Raw genomic sequence first — 7,183 nt, forward strand, 5'->3', positions numbered from 1 at the left:
TCCATGTGATTTCTAAAACATTCTAAGCCATAGAATATTCTATCCATTTATCCAAATGTGTGAATCATTACAGCTGACCATTGGTAGATACTTCCCTGTTTTACTAGTCCTATTACTCTGTTCTTTTCTTCAGGCTATCAGCATTCCAGTGGTAAATAGATACCACAGAATCACTTATCATTTAATAATGAGCAAAATGTATTTCTTCTCTATGTTTTATTGGGCAGCAGGCCTTAAAAAGAACTACATTCTGAAAAAAAATTAGTGACAGGTTCAGACAAAAATAGACTCATTCTACCAAAGTGAACATATGGCCAAATAGGAAGAGTGATAAAAGCAGCTGCCTAAGCTATTTCCCTCGACATTTTTTTACAAAAAAAATTTTATTATTCATATTCCTTCATCATTACCAGCAATAAGACATGTTGACATTTTGTATCTCAGTGTGATGCTCTATCTGTGAAGTACCATCTCTACTGTGATATTCTTGCCAATAATGTATATGAGTCAGTAGAAAATATTAGTAGGGCATTCTTAAAAATTATTAATCAGTAATTATAAGCCTAAGGGTCAAGAAAGACAAATAAAGAATTAAGAACTGTCACAGTTTGAAGATTAGGCAGACATAACAACCTAATGTCATATGGGATACTGGATTTGATAATGGAAGTGAAAAAAATCAATAATGGAAAAATCACCAAAATCAATAGTTAATACTGCCATATCAGTGTTAATTGTCTAGTTTTGCTTCTTATATTACATATAAGATGCTTAATATTAGGGAAAAGTGGAAGATAAATGTATTGAACAATTACTATTTTTGAAACTTTTTGTAAATCTTAAGTTGTCTCAGAATTAAATAAAATATACAGTTAATATAAGTAAGAAAATAACATAAGTTATTAATAAGCAATTACACAGGTATCATTCTATTTATCCTTCCAAGTTTATTTGTGGTTTTTGTCTCTTGTAGTAAGAATCTTGGCTTCCATTGTCTACAGTGTATTAACTTCTTTACTCAGTCCAAGAATAAGTTGTTTTGAAACCGCTAGAGCACACCTCTGAGAAGAAGACATTGTAGGATAAGAGAGTTCAGGATTTGTCTCAAACTATGTTTTTCTTTAACCTGATACTGTAGACACCGAAGTTTGTATCCAAAAGTTTTTTGTTAGTCCATGCCCCATCCCTTTCAGTGTGGTTCTTATGTTCATCCACATTCAGCTTGGAGGGACTCCTGGTTTCAAGTTTTGTTTTGGGGTGTGTGTGTGTGTGTGTGTGTGTGTGTGTGTGTGTGTGTGTGTCTTACTCTAACACTCAGGCTGAAGTGCAGTGGCATAATCACGACTCACCACAGCTTGACCACCTGGGCTCAGGCAATTTTCCTGCCTTAGCTTCCCAGGTAGTTTGGACTACAGGTGTGGGCTACCAAAACTAGCTAATTTTTTCTTTTTCTTTTTTTTTTAATGTTCTTTCAAGTTTAAAATAAAGAGTAGTGGACATTTATTCCTCAATTTTTGTGTAAAAGCATAAGTTGTATGTTAAATAACCTGATGGTCATAATTAGATTAAGAAAAGAAGGAAAAAAGGTAAACTAGCCTTGTCTACATGAATGATGTTTCTGGGAAACAGTTGTTTACAAGTTTCAAACAACATTTTACAAGAACCAAGGGAGGACTTCAAAAAGTCACACACTATACAGTTTAAAATTGGATGAACATTCTGCAATGCTTAGTGCTAAGTTATTATGCAGACTCTGTATACAAGATTATGTTCGTGCTCCCCAGGTTTAGTTAATGTTGCTCTTTGATCATCACAACTACAGAAGCATAATTTCCCAAGTAGCAATGCCTTTATGTTTTCCGCCCTATGTTCCAAGGAAATGCCACAAAGTTTTGATGAAAGTTAGTTTCATTAATAAAACACATTTTTATTGAATTTAATAGTCATGTTCCTAGAATGCTCCATGTAGAAATTTTATGACAATGTTTTAAGGTCATGCCCCTATCTTGTTCAATAAAATTACTCTCAAGAAATCCTTTTTACTATGTAACTGGAATTATTTTTAAATGAAACCAGCATAAATAAATATTTCAAGGGTGTGAGTAAGCACACCACTAATCTCAGAAAGACAAGGTTCTTTATTTTTAAAAAAGTCTATTCACACAAGATTATATGTAATGATTGTAGTAATAAGCTTATTACACAAATTAATCATTCTTGAACATACAACCTCCAGAGGAGCAACTGGTTCTTTTAAACATACAGAAGTAATTACATCAAATGAATTTTCACCCTTTTATCCAAATAGAACTAAGCAGTTATAAACATATGAAAAATAAGAATTATTACTATATTAACTGATAAACTACATATAGATAAAAGAATATGGAGAGTGAAAAGAACCGAAAGGTCAAATATTGAAGGTTAGAGAGATGTAAGAATTGGGAACAAAACCCATTAAACTTTATGTTCTAACAGCTCCAATCTATTTACATGTGGACTAACTAAACTTAGACCTTATCATCATACAGGATGTGGGTAGAGTATAATTTGCGTGGTCCTAACATGCACCTAAGACACAGTTCTTTAAAAATAAAGTGAATAGAGGCTGGACTAGTTTGCATTCCCACTAGCAATGTAGAAGCCTTCCTTTTTCTCTGCATCCTCATCCCATCTGTTTTTGTTTGTTTTATAAGTGGTGGCCATTCAACCAGGGTTAGGTGGTATTTCAATGTGGTTTTGATTTGCATTTTTCTGATGATTAGTGAGGTTAAGCACTTTTTCATGTGTCTGATGACTGCCTGCATATTTTCTTTGTAGAAGTGTCTGTTTATGTGTTTTGCCAGTTTTTAATGGGACTGTTTATTTATTTATTTATTTTTCGTTCAGCACTTTTGACTGCCTTGTAGATCCTGGATGATAAGTCTTTGTCAGATATACAGTTGGCAAGTATTTTTCCCCTTCTGTGGGTTGTCTCCCTGCTCTTTTGATGGTTTCTTTTGTTTTGCACAAGCTTTACAATTTGATGAGGTCCCACTTGCCCATCTTATCTCTTATGGCATGGGTACTTGGGATTTTGATCAGAAATTTGGTTGCCAGTTTCAGTGTGGCATTCCTAAAAGAATTAGACATTGACCTTCCATATAACCCAGCAATCCCCCTACTAGTAATATACCCAGAGGAACTGAAATCATTCTTCAAAAAAGATACCTGCATATGCATGTTTTTTGCAGCACTATTCACAATATCAAAAACATGGAACCAAACATGCTGCCCACTGAAACTGGACTAGATTAAAAAGTGTGGTACATTCACACAATGGAATATTTCATAGCGATAAAAAAGGAGTTCACAGCAGTTTGGATGGATTTAGAGTCTAACGTAGTAAGTGATCTATCACAGAAACAAAGAACATAGCACCATATGTTCTTACTCATAAGTGAACCATGAACATTAACCATAATAACATAAGAAAGGGATTGGCAGTAGCAGGATATTGTTGGGCTTATTATGCAACATCAGCAAGGATACTTGATCTTAATCTAGGCAAAGTAGGAACCAAAGGGATCCCCCAAACTTTCCTGTATAATGACCACTTGTAAATCTAATCCTGAATTGTACCCCACATCTTTTAAAAAATAAAAATACAGTGAATATAGAAACAGCTTCATGTTCTTCAACTTGATTTTCATAACTGTTTTGAGTTTAAATGGATTCCAAGTACAAACAACATCCTACTGGTCAGTGGCGCTTTTCTTCCCATCCAAGCAAACACTATACCCACCCCCTCTTATACCTTGACTTTATCAAATGTTAATTCAATAAGGAAAGCTTTTAGTCACATACTTAAGTTACACCTGGAGAACTAGCTTGTCACACACACACTTCTCTGCTGGGAGGCAAAGTTGGTACAGAAGTACAGTATTTCTAGTTTGTTGTTCCAAGTATGTACAACATGCAGCACTGTGATATCATGAAATCATGTGCACCAGGGAAGATGAGGTGTGGGCTCAAAGAAAGTAGTCAAATGGACATTAAAAGGGCTTTCTATTTCAGGGTTCCCCTGTCTTTATTTGTAGAGGTTATTCAATAAGTTATTTAATTATATTGCACACTTCTGAGTTCATTCCCGAGTTTTTTTGCTGTGGTTTTGTTTGTTTTGTAGATTACAGCATTCTCAGGCACTAAAGGATCATCTGGATTGGGATTACACAACAGAGAACAAACGGACAGAAGTACTTTTGAAATAGTGCTGGAGATCACTGCAACCATAGAAGATAAAGACAAATCCTGCTATTACTGTTAACATTTCAGTTATAAATTATTGTTGTAGAAGGCACCTTTGGCGGTCTGAAGAGAATATATTTTGAGAAATGAATTACCAAGAAAAACACTCCACCATGATAGGGACTGTTATTTGCTCCCATTATTATATCTTGCCATTGACTGTCATTTGATGCCATTATTGCATCTTGCCATGCAACATATCATCTCCAACAGGATATATTGAACACTGCTCTGTGGTCCCTGGGTCAGGTCATTCAATTCCTTGTGCATCTTCTTGAGAGCCATGGTGGGAGGGTGGCAGTTATCTCCAGGACAGAGATGGGGGAGTGGGAGGGATGAGAAAGAGGCAAGGGAGTCTGAGGCCACCTCAGCAATCACATTGGGAAGGAAACACCAGGAGAGCAGGTTCAGAGGGATGGGCTGAACGCCTGGGCTTGCCATAACAGTCACCGCATCTTCCAGACCATTTATGCACTGCCGCCCCAGTAGTTGCTTCTGTCAGAGCTGCTTCCTGGTTTCATTTCCCCTTCCCCTCCACCCTTACTCCCAGGTCAGCTCTGTGGATCCCTCAGGCAGAGGAAAGCACAAGTCTTTGGCTCTGCTGCTGCTTCTTGGTTGACCAGTCAGAGGGACAGGGACGGCCTTCCTTCCTGCCTGTCATCTTTTTTAATTTCTTTATTTTTTTTGTTAGTTTGTTTAGAGATGAATTCTTAATATGTTGCCTAGGCTGTTCTCAAAGTCCTGGACTCAAGCATTCCTCCTGCCTAAGACTCCCAAAATGCTTGGATTACAGGCATGAGCCACTGCCCACTACCTGGAAGACACTTCTGGTTAAGGTATCTTAAAGAGTTTTTTGAGTACTCTCTGTAATAAAAAAAAATCAAACAAGAATAGTATAAAATGAAGTAACTGCATAAACAATTCTTTGGGGCTCTGGAAATTATTAAAGTTGCAAAACTCAGAAGTGTTAATGCTTGGAAAAGTTCTAAAATGTTGAGTAATGATAGGACAAATTGGTGGCCTTTCACCTGGGACTCCTCTCTTCCACCTCAGCTCATTCTCCATGAACTATAAAACTATAGCTTTACCAACATGAAGATGGCAGCAAAAAAGTTGCAGCTTGATGCTAAAGAGGTGAACTTGAGTCAGAACAGAGAGCAGAGCAAGATCCTTCAGTGTTTTCAGCTAAATGTGATAAACTCTCCAGGAAATGAATAGAAACAGACCACATATGAGCTATTCCAAGGTGATGCCTTGGATGGAACAAGTGTTACACCAGCAGAAGGTAAATACTGGATTTCTGGAATTAATAGAGTAGAATTGTGGAGATAATCTCTGGACCCTTTCCTGGTGAATTAGAAGATGCAGGAATGATGATAGAGACCAAAGAAGGTCCAGTGAAAAATACAAACACAGGGACGTGATAACTAGTACATTTGGCATGAAACCTTCAAACCACACACAGGAGAACTGGTAGAAGTATCATGAGTTTGTGGTGTTTTAGTGAAACTGCCCAAATCATTGGTAATTACTAAGACATGCTGGAACAGAGGCAGGACCTAGAGATCTACAAATTAAAAATGAGAAGCTGGGCTTGGTGGCTCAGCCTGTAATCCCGTGCTTTGGGAGGCTGAGGTGAATGGATTGCCTGAGCCGTTGAGTTTGAGACCTACCTGGGCAACTTGGCGAAACCTCATCTCTACAATAAATCAAAAAATTAGCCAGGTGTGGTAGCACGTTCCTGTAGTTCCAGCTACTTAGAAGGCTGAGGCAGAAGGATCGCCGGAGCCCAGCGGGCTGAGGATGTGGTGGCCGGGAGCGGCCACTGCACTCCAGTCTGGGCGACAGAGTGAGACTCCAACTCAAAAAAAAAAAAAAGCCGGGCTCGGTGGCTCAACCTATAATCCTGTGCCTTTGGAAGGCTGAGGTGAGTGGATTGCCTGAGCTCGCAGGTTTGAGACCCACCTGGGCAGGCGAGACCTCATCTCTACAATAAATCAAAAAATTAGCCAGGCGTGGTAGCAGGCTCCTGTAGTTCCAGCTACTTGGAAGGCTGAGGCGGAAGGATCACTGGAGCCCAGCAAGTCGAGGTTGCAGTGGCTGGGAGTGGGCCACTGCACTCCAGTCTGGGCAATGGAGTGAGACTCCAACTCAAAAAATAAATAAATAAATAAAATAAGAAGAGAAAAAGAAAAAGAAAAAACAAAAGTGATATCAGTAGTCAAAGACCAAATGGGAAAAATAATTCAAATAGTTATTTTGTAGATATTCAAATGATAGTTACCTTTGTTGGATTAGGGAGAGCAGTTCTTCAATGAGTATGTGCATAGAGAAGCATCTGGAGGTTTTGAAAGTCTATCGTTTTACCTGGATAGTAAATATACCTAAAACTTTGCTCATTGCACATTTAACTTTTCTACCCTTTATGATATGTGTTTTATCTCAATAAAAATTAGCAAAGATCCAACCTAGGTTCTTTTAAACAATAAAGTAAAAATAAATACGGGATAGTCAAATACTAATAAGCTCAACCTTATTAAATAAGAGTATAAAATGTGCCTGGGAAAATACTAAAGTATCAGAAAACAGGTGGAGGAAAGAAGGAAATACTCTATGCCTCTTTTCTGACTGAGGATACACAGATTTTATGTCTGTTAGTCCTCCTCAAAACAGAAAGCGCATTTTATTTCAATTTGCTCACAAAAGAGACATTCACTTTTCTGTTGTCTCTCTTCAGGTTGCTGCCCCACCAGAGGATTTGCATAGTGTCACCTAGGAATGACCTCCCCTTGTGAGTGTGAGATAAAAACCAAGCTTTTACCTAGCCTTGACAGATCAGGACTCCTAAGTTTGACTTCTGAAAACTAGGTTTCCTACTCAGCTCTTGGGGCTGACT

The sequence above is a fragment of the Carlito syrichta genome, unplaced genomic scaffold, assembly GCF_000164805.1.
Source record: "Carlito syrichta isolate Samal-C Ts95f unplaced genomic scaffold, Tarsius_syrichta-2.0.1 Scaffold301729, whole genome shotgun sequence".
Taxonomy (NCBI): domain Eukaryota; kingdom Metazoa; phylum Chordata; class Mammalia; order Primates; family Tarsiidae; genus Carlito; species Carlito syrichta.